Source organism: Zonotrichia albicollis, chromosome 7 (genome assembly GCF_047830755.1).
Source record: "Zonotrichia albicollis isolate bZonAlb1 chromosome 7, bZonAlb1.hap1, whole genome shotgun sequence".
Taxonomy (NCBI): Eukaryota; Metazoa; Chordata; class Aves; order Passeriformes; family Passerellidae; genus Zonotrichia; species Zonotrichia albicollis.
The window spans coordinates 44,332,415-44,343,699 of record NC_133825.1 but is presented as its reverse complement, the minus strand read 5'-3'; positions in this window follow the sequence as shown (position 1 = coordinate 44,343,699).

The following is an 11,285-nucleotide window of genomic DNA, read 5'->3' as shown; positions in this document are numbered from 1 at the left end:
TTAGGTATTCATGGGAGTGAGATTCCTTTTGTGAGAGGCTCCTGGAAACATTAAAGGCCGTTCAGCACTAAATTAAATTATATTGAGATATTATGCTGCATTTGAGCACTGATGCTGGATTGCACACATATAGGCACATAATTTTACACACTTTAATAAGAAAGAATAAAAAGAAACTTCTGAACATTAAAATTTTATTGTAAGCATGACAGGGCAATGTCTTTATATTCTTGCAAATTTAGATGCCATCGAACCCCTAAAAAAACATGGAATAGGCATTAAATATCTGATATTTTAATTACATCTCATATCCCTCCAGATCTTTCCCTTGCACAGTGCAAAACTAAGGCCTGAGCCCATCCACTGAGCAGGTGCATCCCTCCTTGGATGAACAACAGGATTTTCCTGGCATCACAGAACTGCAGGCAACATGGAGAAGTTTTCATCTGAGCCTCCATTTTCTGTCCTTTTGATGGCTGACCCCCAGAGAATGGAAGTAGACACCCAGTTTTACTCAGAGGGGACCTGTTGGCATCCCAGGGAGAGGGGCAGGCAGGGCTGGGTGTTGTGTTTGCTCTGCACAGCCTGTGGGCTGGGCTGTGCTGAGCCCTGAGCAGTCACTGATGCAGAACCCGAGTTTTTCTCATTTAGCCAATTGCCCTGGCCCTGGCTGGGGGGTGGGATTTGCATAAATCACCACCCAGGTACAGGCAGTGTGTGCATGCCCTGCTCTGGCAATCAGCCCCTGCTCACCCAATCAGGGATTTGCATAATCCCCTTGCAGCTCCTTCCCAGCAGCTCCACTCTGGATATGCAAAGCCCTCCATACTCCTTGGCTGCTGCAATCCCTCTGTGCAGAATGAACAGATTCTCTGCTGCTTCGTTTTTCATGTTTTCCAGCAATAAAGACATTTCTTTTGCCCCTGATGTCCATCTCCTTGAAAAGGAGAGAGAGAACACACTGAAATCTTAGCACAGATTGGTCTTTTCAGTAACTTCTTCCATTTCTTTTTGATATTATCTCTAAATTTCTGGGATGAGGCTGAGGGAGGGGATTCTGCCCCTCTAACCCACTTCAGCAAGACTCCAACTGCAGTACTGTGTCCAGTCCAGGAAAGACATGGAGCTATTGGAGCAGGTCAAGAGGAGAGCAGCAAAGATGGAATAGAACACCTCTCCCATGAGGAAAGGCTGAGAGAGTTGGGGTTGTTCATCTGTGGAAGGGAAGGCACAGAGAGACCTCAGAGCACCTTCCAGTGCCTACTGAGGACAAGATTTTCAGCAGGCATTGTTGCAAAAGTATAAGGGGTAATGGGTTTAAAATAAGAGAGGGTCAATTTAAATTAGCTATAAGGAAGAAGTGTTTTACAATGAGGGTGGCAAAACACTGGAGCAGCTTGTCCAGAAAGGTGGCAGATGTCTCACCCCTAGGAGCACCCAAAGCCAGGTTTGATGGCCTCTGAGCAACCTGGTCTAGTTGAAGATGTCCCAGGTCTGTGCAGGGGGGTTGGACTGGGTGACCTTTAGAGATCCCTTCCAACCCATGCCATTCTAATATTCTGTGGTTCTGTGATCTTCCCTGTCCCATCATCTTGCCCAGGCCATCTGTCCTGGTCATGGTCCCACCAGGAGAACCATATCCCAGTTTCTGCTCGACCTTTGCAATATGACAGGAACACCCAGGGCAAGCCCTTTGGGAATAAGAAAGGGGAAGGAGGGGAAGAATGGGGAGCACAAAGCAGTTTATGAAAGGAGAGGATATACATCCCAATGTGTATCCCCAAATTTTTTGTGTATCCCCAAATATTACAGACCAAGTATCCCATCCGGTGATACCCTTCCCAAATACCTTCCTGTACTTAGTCTATAAAACTTCCTCTGTTCATCCTGGCCTTTCTGGTCTTAGACTGAAGATTCTAATTTGTTTTCAAGGCAATGCAATGTGTAAAAGCAGCTAAAATGAGCTCCATAATACCAGTGTCCCTTGTGTATCTCATTTAATATCACTGTCTGTTACATAGCTACAAAATTTAGAGATAAAACCTTTGACTTCCCCAAATGAAGTGACAGTGAAGGTGGAAGTATACAGCACAAAAGCAGCAATTGTGACTTATTTTTCTTCCAAACTATTTTAAATGAGGGTATATAACTTCATCTGCTTTTAATGTGTTGTACAACTACACAAGAAAATCACATTTAATGAGTGCATGAGGAATCATCAAATTCAGAAATAAGATTGATTACAAACATCAACATCATCCTAAAGTTGAGGTCACACCTTCAATCTGGAAAAAACATTTAAAACCTTGAGGTAATTACTTTCTTTGTAAAAAAGTAAATGGTATTAACTTCAACTGCTAATAGAGTAAAAGGTGCTCCCAGCCTGGCTCCTGAGGTCATAGCCTATTTGTGATATACAACACCTTTTCCAAGACCTATCAAGGAAATAACCTTAGGAATGATGTATGGCACAGCCTAATGGTCTAAGAAGAGTCTTTTGCTGCCCACCAAATAGTCCTGCTCTCAGATTCCCCACATTTTATGATGTCACAGAACACAGCAATCCATAAATCTTTGGTAAATACCTACTTATCTCTAAAGCACCTACACACATTGTTGACAACGTTTTTTTGTAGAACTGTAAATTCTTACTAGTTACAGGTATTTTAATGTTTCTACAGCTCAGATATTTACTGTTCTGCCTTAGGAAGAAATATGCTCAAGGCAAAATTTTTACTTTATTGCTGTCTGTAATAGGCAGATATTTTTCTTGCAAGGGATTTCCTGCAATAAATACCATTGTCATTCTTATGACCGAAGTTGTTGGCTTGAAACACCTTGTCCTGAAATACTGCCTTTCCAAGCCATTATTATATAATTACTGCAGCTTTTGACCTAGTTACACAAAACAGGATGCAGTCCTTTTCTTTTCAGTATTCCTGAGGAAAGGACAAAGGGGGCATATTTATTTTTCAGGTGAAAAATTGTTAACTTAGAATTACCAGGTACAAACCCCTTTTTGAGTTGTGTCTGGGGCTGTGTGTGCTTTATAGCCCCAGCAAACACCTGTGTTTGCAATGGACAACAATTGCAAAAAAGCACAGTAGCCATGATCCAGGTGCCATTAAACCAGTCAGACCAGAGGGGGAAAAAGGAATTGCTGTCAGGGGTACAGGGGTGTCACAGGCTGATGGGATTGGTTTTTTCCTGCCTGTGAGCTCTGGTGCACTGAGAGGATGGGCTCTGCAGGACCCCTGTCTCCCATTCCCAGGGTTATGGAATGCTGAAGGGGCAGGATTATCCTCCAAAGTCAATATTTCATGTCAGATTTGTAGGAACACGAGCAAACCAGAGCAAAGGAGAGGTTCAGTAGAGATAGTCTAGCCAAAAACAGGAGCCACATTCAGCCACTTTTGGGTGTACCCTCAGCAGTAGAGTTCATGCCTGGGTGATGAGGATAAACAATTCTGCTCCCACTCACAGAGTTATTCAAACCCAAGGACTTAAAAAGCCTTCTGCATAGGGCATCACCAAAAGAGGCCTGAAATAATCTTCCCCTGGCAAACAGAAGCCTAAAGGTGAAAAGCTACTTTAATATGTCCTTGGGAAAATCAAAATATTTGCTGTGAAGTCAGGTGAGTGTGAGAGATGGACCTCATTATTTGACCATTCTGAACAGTTGTTCTCTTTATCCATTGCACATTTTTCCCAATACCAGTCAGACAATTCTAATAGAATACTTTAGAATATTGTATTTCTATAATGCAAAAAGAGGCATGAAGTAGCCTCTTCACGCTTTATGCTTTAAATGATGCTTTATTAGTATCCCAGACTTAATTGCAGTCATGTAGCTTAATTTGTTTTAAAAAAAATTTCTTTTTTCCCTCTGAATTATGATCTTCCTTTACATGCAATGAAATGTTGGCTTTCTTCTTTGAGTGCTGCTGCTTCCTGTTTGCAAGTACCAGAACCCACGCTCTTTAAACTGCAGTTGTTATTAATAAAGGTCTCAATGACTGACAAATCCCTACTTCATGCCTCTTTATTTTACCCATGGGAGCTAGTTAAGCTGTATTGTTTGATTTGTATACATTGATGTTCTGATAGCACTGGCCACTTCTGTTTCAGTTGGAGTGGAAATACATTCCTTGTTGGCTCCTTATTAAACATTTCTGGGCCAGCTTTTGTGTCCACTCACAATCCCTTATTTTCAAACTACTTAAACACTGCTCTATTTTTTTTGGTCATTTTCTAATCTCCTGTGTCTTCTGAGTGTAGGAAGAAAAATAACTCACTTATTTATGTCTGATTCTCCCTTAACTTGCCCAGTTCTTCCAAAAGAGTCTCTGTATAATTACCGTGCTGTTAAACCACCGCTCCAGAATTCCTTAGAAATTTACTTCTTATCTCCCTTGGAAGTAAATCACAGTTTAATCACCTGCCAAAGCTGGTATTAAGTGTCCAATTAAAAACCAAACCTTTTGCAGCTTATCACTTTATGCTGTAAGGAACAGGTGTGTTTTTAGGTGAGTCCTGGGCTGATTTCTATTGAATTATCTGGTAGGACTCCCACTGGCTTCAGGGCGTGTGGAATGAGGCAGATGGTGGAGGCTTTCTTTGGAAAAAGGACCTGATGGATGTCTTCCGAGCCTGGAGAACTCCCCCAAGGCTCACTGAAGCCTGCAGGTCCAAAATTCCCAAGGATCTAACCCTATTACATTCCACAGCTGTGGATTTGCAAATTAGGCAGAACTGGAAAGAGGCATCATTAGGAAAAGCTGCTGGAATAGCTGGAGAATGACTAAGGGGCACATCCTAAATCAGCCACTGCCCCAGGATTCCCAGCTCTGTTTTGAGCTGGGTGAGCACTTGTCACTGTGCCCCCAGAGATGATAAATTTGGCAGAAAGTTTGTCCTGGTTGCACCTGTGCCATGGTTGTCTCATTATTCATGACTGTGAAGTGTCAGCAGAGTTTTGTGCAAATTACACCAGACACTGTCCCAGTAAAATGTTCAGCCCATGCTGTTGGGCATTCAGGTGGGTTTATGCTGGAAAGCTGCTGATGTCTCCCACCATTTACAGTCATATTTGCCTTGCCCTTACCTGCCCATGTTTAGAATCTGATCCCTACCTGCTACATCAGAGCTGCACCAGCTCTTTTTCTGGGAGGCTGTATCTGGGGAGATAACCAGCTGGATTTGCTCTTTATCAACCTGCAAGGATTCCATCACCATGCACAAAGAAAGATTATTTAATTTATGCTTGTTCTGGCCTGTTTGTGTACCAGTGACAGATCCACATACAAACCTCTGTCCAGTACATGGGAATTGCAGCATCCCCTGAAAGCCCCTCCTGACCACAAACACCAGCCCAGCTTCAGCAGCACATCCCAGTTGTTCTTATCAATGCCAACAGCCCAGGCAGCCTCCAGAGACTCTCCTCTTTTCCTGCACATTGTATTTCCCTGCTGCTGAAAAATCCACTGCACACTCCCTTCTTCCCACATATCTCCATGTTTTAATCTCTTGTGTGATCATTACACATGATATATGATAAAAGGTAACTTTTCCATACCCAGAAGTGGTGTCATTCCATAAACAGGCCATTTTGTCATAAGATAGCACAAAAGATGTTCATACTCACTTAGTAAATGCCCTCAGGGTACGCCAAGGTACAGAAGATTGTGACTGAATGGAAACTTCAATTCTTTTGATTCACTCTGCTATTACCATGTGCAAAACCCTTTCCAGTGGATGCTGTTGCAAATGGATAGGTCTGGGTCAGACCTGGAAGACCCTGCTACGGAAAATTGCTGCTGAACTGAAGCCCTGGGTGAGAAGTGGAGTCAGAACCTCAAAGTCTGTTCAAATAAATCAGGGCTGATTATCAGTGAGTGGTGAAATTGCAGTTTTTACACAATGATATGTACACATTTGGCTGCTTGAGTTTTTTGTAGTTACAGTCATTTTCAGTCATCTAGTTAAATGAAAAACAGATGCCACCAACAAGTATTAGAGCTCACAAAGATGGATTTACACGTTTCTTTTACTGAGTGTTTTTATCAATAATGCTCGAGAAGGGTCTGAGAAGTTTTATTACATTTGCAATTTAGCCACCATAAATCAGCACAGAATACAAAAAAACTCACTAAAATTAGCACCTTAGGGCCAACATAGCAAGGATGAAGTGTTGTGTTCCAACCCTTAGAACAGACTGGGGGATGATCCTCTTTCCCAACATTGGTGAAGTGACCATGAGTGCAATGATGGGCTTTTGTGAGTGTTTCATTCTGCTCCTCCAGAGAAGCCAGGAAAGCAAGGGCAGGCCTGGGGAGAGCAGTTCTGAGGGGCTGCTGTTTGTGTAGCCAGGGCCAGGACAGGCTGCTGTGACACTGCTGGGTGTTTGCTCAGCCCCAGAGCAGCTCCTGCTTTTCCTGGCAGCAGTTTCCTGCGTGCTGAGCGATCCTCTGGAGGAATCTTCACTCCAAAGGGGTTTGAGCTGCTGGGGGCAGCCAGAAGGAAGGACAAACCCATGGGTGAGCCTGTGCCACTGCTCCTTCCCAGCACCATGCATCCCCAGGCAGGGTGGGAGATGCTGCAGCCCTGCCTGCAGGAGCACGACCCAGTTCATGCAATACCAGCTCTGATTTTGGGTCCCAGGCAGTGACAGCCCTGCTTCTGCCCCTCTCCAAGGCACTGCAGCCACAGATGCTTCCCTAATCCAACCACAGCTTGCGTCCCTCATCTCAGCCCCGCTCTGCAGTAATCCCATTCAACTGCGTAATTACTGCCATACTCAGACAACTGTATAATTTCCTCTTGTGAATTAATAACAGTAATCATAGTACTACTAATAATAACAGTAATAAACTATTGTTGGGATTTCCCCCCATTATTAATTGCTTGCTCCTTTGGCCTTCCTATGGAGATGGCCAGCAGCAATGCCAAGCAGGAAATTGTTCTTTGATTTGAATATTGTCAAATGCCTCCTAGAGCTCCTGGTGAGACCACCAGTTTGTTCCAGAGAGGACATGTTCAGTAACTATCAGATGATGATGACTAACTGGCTTATGAGTTCAAGTCAGTGGTCTAGAAGTGAAAGGATTTATTTTTCTGTTTGCTTTTTTTAATCTCAGCATCAATCCTCAGAGCCAGACTCATCCCATTTTTGTCCCTCCATCAAGCTGTGGTTACACTGATTCGTCAAGATGGTTTGAAATTCTTTTCTCTTGTCCTTTGAGGTCAGAGGCTTCTTTGTTCTTTAATATTTTCCTCTCCTCAGTGTATTTTAGGATGATTCTCTAACCGTGTCTTGTTAAACCTAATTGGACAGGACCTTAATTGAGGTGACTACATCAGATGTCATGCTTTCCCCTTCTCTCACCACAACTCGAGCCTCTTCCAGGAGTTATTATTTTGGAGAAACTTTTTCTTAGGAAGTATAAATGTTTGGAAAAGAAATTAGCTCCAAATGTGACTAGCCACTCACCCATAAGTCATGATTTGCCTGTTTTCCCAGGCTTTGTTTCTTGTACCAGTCAAAGGAAAGCTGAAAACAAAATAGATTAAATGTTTTCGCAATGTAGCATCAAAGGCCATAATTTTGCTCATTCAAATAATTTAAACAAGATCAGGCAAAGTGAATACTTGGAAGGGACCCATTCTAAACTCACAGGAAACCCAAGTATTTCAGGAACTGGTGGTGTCTGTGTGAGATGGGCAGCTAGTGCTGAAGCGATGCCACAGTGTGGTTTTCAGAGAAAATTGTGAGAAATTAATCAGCTTGAATAGATCCAGTCAAAATAAGGGAACATTTTGTACATCAGATTTATGGCTTTGGTTAGAAGTAGTGAGATTCATTGAGTACAACATATCTTTTGAAAGCACTTTTAAGTGGGCATGTGGTGTTCTCCAACCACTGAATGTTGTTCATGTATGGGGGTTTTTTTCCCACTGGCTCCTTTTTTGACTGAAATGCGAAGCTGCTTTCTTGATCCCATGATACTTTTCAAAGTATTGAGTACACAGCTGAAGAAATATGCACAGTGAACTAATTAGACAGTGAAGACAAGGCTGTTTTCCTTCTTGTGAATTGTCTCAGCAAACAGAGAACCTTACAAATCCTAACACTTTGCTCATTTACCATGCCAGCAAGGAAATAGAAGAATCTTTTGGTTTAAAGTAAGGCTGGAGCTGAGGGCTTCACCAAACCTTTCTGATGATGCTCAAAGCCCACTGTGACCCTCTGCCCACCTCCTGTGCTGGACACAGATGCTCAAGCCCTGCAGGACTTCAGGGCTGGGTTTCATTAGTGTGAGAGCAACTCAGAGAGACAACTGCAAGCTCTTTCTGGTGTCCAAGAGGCTCATCAAATCAAATATGTTACATCCGTTGCACTGGTGTCCTGGTGAGCTATTACGTCACCCAGCAGGAGAAAATATTCACATTTGGATCATGCAGACGCAAACCCAGGAGCTCGTTAGTGAAACTGTGTTTGGAGACATTGAATCACTCCCAATTATGTGTTCTAACAATTGCCCAATTGCACCTCATACAACTTCAGCCTTGAGTTTCTCTTCTTAAATTCCTTTACAGCGCTCGTGAAAACATTGATTGTTCTGTAAAGGCTAAATAAATGCCTAATTGCATTTCAATAATGTATTTTTCTCCAAAACAATTTTTTAAAACCACTCACAGATAAACCCATTGCCATTTTAATACTGTGCATGAAACATGAGTTTTTATTCAGGGTGAAATCCTGGCCCCAATGAAATCAATGGGAGTTTTGCCATTGACTTCAGTGGGGCCAAGATTTCTCCCTTGATGCACATGATATATTTTTCCTGACATTTAGAATGATGAAACAGCCCTGGTTCTGATTAGCCCAGGGTATAAATAGTATCACTCAACTAGAGCAAAATTCAAATCAAACCTCAGGCATCTTTGCTGATGCTGCTTTGTTTTGCAGGGCTGTGTGCTCATGGAGAGACCCAAATGGCCATTTGGAGCCAAGGACTCCATCTGAGCCCCCTTCTCTGGGTTTACACTTCAGGGTACACGGGGAGCAAAGGGTTAGTAAACATGGAGGCATCCAGTCATATGTCTTGTGACATACATTTTTCCAGCGTGAATTCTTCATTAAAAAGGAACCCTTGATGTCTCACAGCTTGTTACCAAATTGGGCCTTGACTCTTAATATAATTTAGATGAGTTTAAAATACACTTCTAAGAAAAGCTGCCTCCACATTTATAAAAATTGTATACCATAATATTAGGGAGAAATCTGCTGCTTGTTTTGACAAGTTTCATTTTTTTTTAGTATCTTATGAATATATTTTAACCTGCTGCTTTATGTTTGAATCAGCAGCACTGAAGGAGGAAAGCAACATAGTTGGATTTCTGAGACTATCCAATAAATTGCTTGCATATTGCACAGAAGAAAAAATTATTTTTAACCTTTTCCTAAAATTTAGGTCCCTTTTTTAGACAGAAGGAGTCATTGGAAAGCAGAGCTAGTGGAGACACAGTGGCAGAGATGAATAGATGCTGAATGTAGTGGGGAATTGTCTCAATCAAGTCATTTACTTTGCAGAGTTACTCCAAAGCTTCCAGGACATGTGTAGTTCCCCTGGCCATCCTCAGAGCATCTTCCAGACATCTCCAGCATGGATGGAGCTCACCAGCTGGGGGGATGCTCTTCCCATAAGTGGGGAGGCTGTGGCACAGCCCCTCTGCTCCTGCTGCCCCTCCCCAATCCCCCCTTATCTCCACCACTCCCTTATCAGCCTCTGCAGCACACATGGGGCTGTGATATTTCATGAGACATGATAGAGAGTAAGGACCTGCTATTGGCCTGCTATTCAGGCAAAACTCCCACTGGCATCTCTGAGCCCTTAAATAGTACAGCATGTTGCAAGTGGAATTGTTTATTGTGTTCAGTCGGAGCCGGCTACAGCCAGCTCTCACTACTGACTCAACTCCACGAAATCTCACCCTCCTGTCATCCCACACTGCTGCACTCACTGGGCCCAGCTCTGTTTCCACTTAAATGCTGGGGAAAAATGGAGTTAGGATTGCTCCACCATCTCCTTCTGAATTCTTTTCACTCTTGAAAAACAGACAGTCTCAAAGACGAAGACAGCAGCTCAGGCACTGTGTTGGTTGTGTGATTCACACAGCCCTGGCAGCCAGGGGTGACCTGAGCCCAGGATCTGCTGTTCCTGTAGCTCAGCCCTCTGAATATCAGCAGATCAAACCCATGGAGTGGCTCAAGGTGAATATCAGCAGCAGGATTTGATCCCCAGTGTGTCAAACAGATAAACTGTCCCTGCTCTCCTGTTTTGTGCTCCAGTAGCATCCAAGCAGAGCTCCTTGCTGCAGATTTATCCCCAACCATCAAACAGTGTCTGAACATAGGACCTACAGGCATTATTGCAACTTACTTAGTTTTATAAAGCACCCTTGCAGCCTTATTCACACACACCCCTGGGGAATGCTGCATGCAGCAGGTTGTTTTGTCGTTTTGGCTGTGTTAAAATTCATCTGGTATCTCTTCCTTGCTAAGTGCAGGTAGACACACACTCTTGAGTGAATAGGATATGCTCCACTTGTGAAGTGTAGAAGCAGGTCAATAGACAACTTTCAAAAGGAACCATTTAGGATAATTAAGCAGCACATACACACCAGCAAGAGTTTATTTTGTATTGGAAGGCATGTGGTTAGGGAAACAATAGCAGTTTTTTCCCTGGAGAACGTTAATTAAATTGAACACCCTGGAAAACTGAACTATTCTTACCACAAATCTATAAATCAAACTGTTCTGTTTGCTTAATATAATGCTTTGCTATTCTAGTCACACTGAAGTGGGCCAGCCACACAATGCCAAGATATTTCCATGATGAGCACATTAGAAACACTGATTGACTATAGATCTTATGGATGTGAGGCCAAACCCGTATCTCATTTACTCCAGAATAACCAAGATCAAAATCTGGCCCACACTGTTCAGATTAGTGCATAAATAACATGAAAGGTTTGTGAGCTCTGCAGCAGATGCATTATGTACTTGTTATTTGTGCTGTAGAAGTCCCTGGCAACTCCAGCAAGGCACCAGGACTCTGCTGTGTGAGGTGCTGTGCAAACACAGAGCAAAAAGGATTTCTCTTTCTGCTTTGCCAAAGTAGCTTGAAAGTACCTGTGGGCAGATATTTACCTCCCTAACTTATCTCAGCAGGGTGAGGGAGCAGCATTCTCTGCTAGAGGTACAGGACAGGCATGAGCAGCCT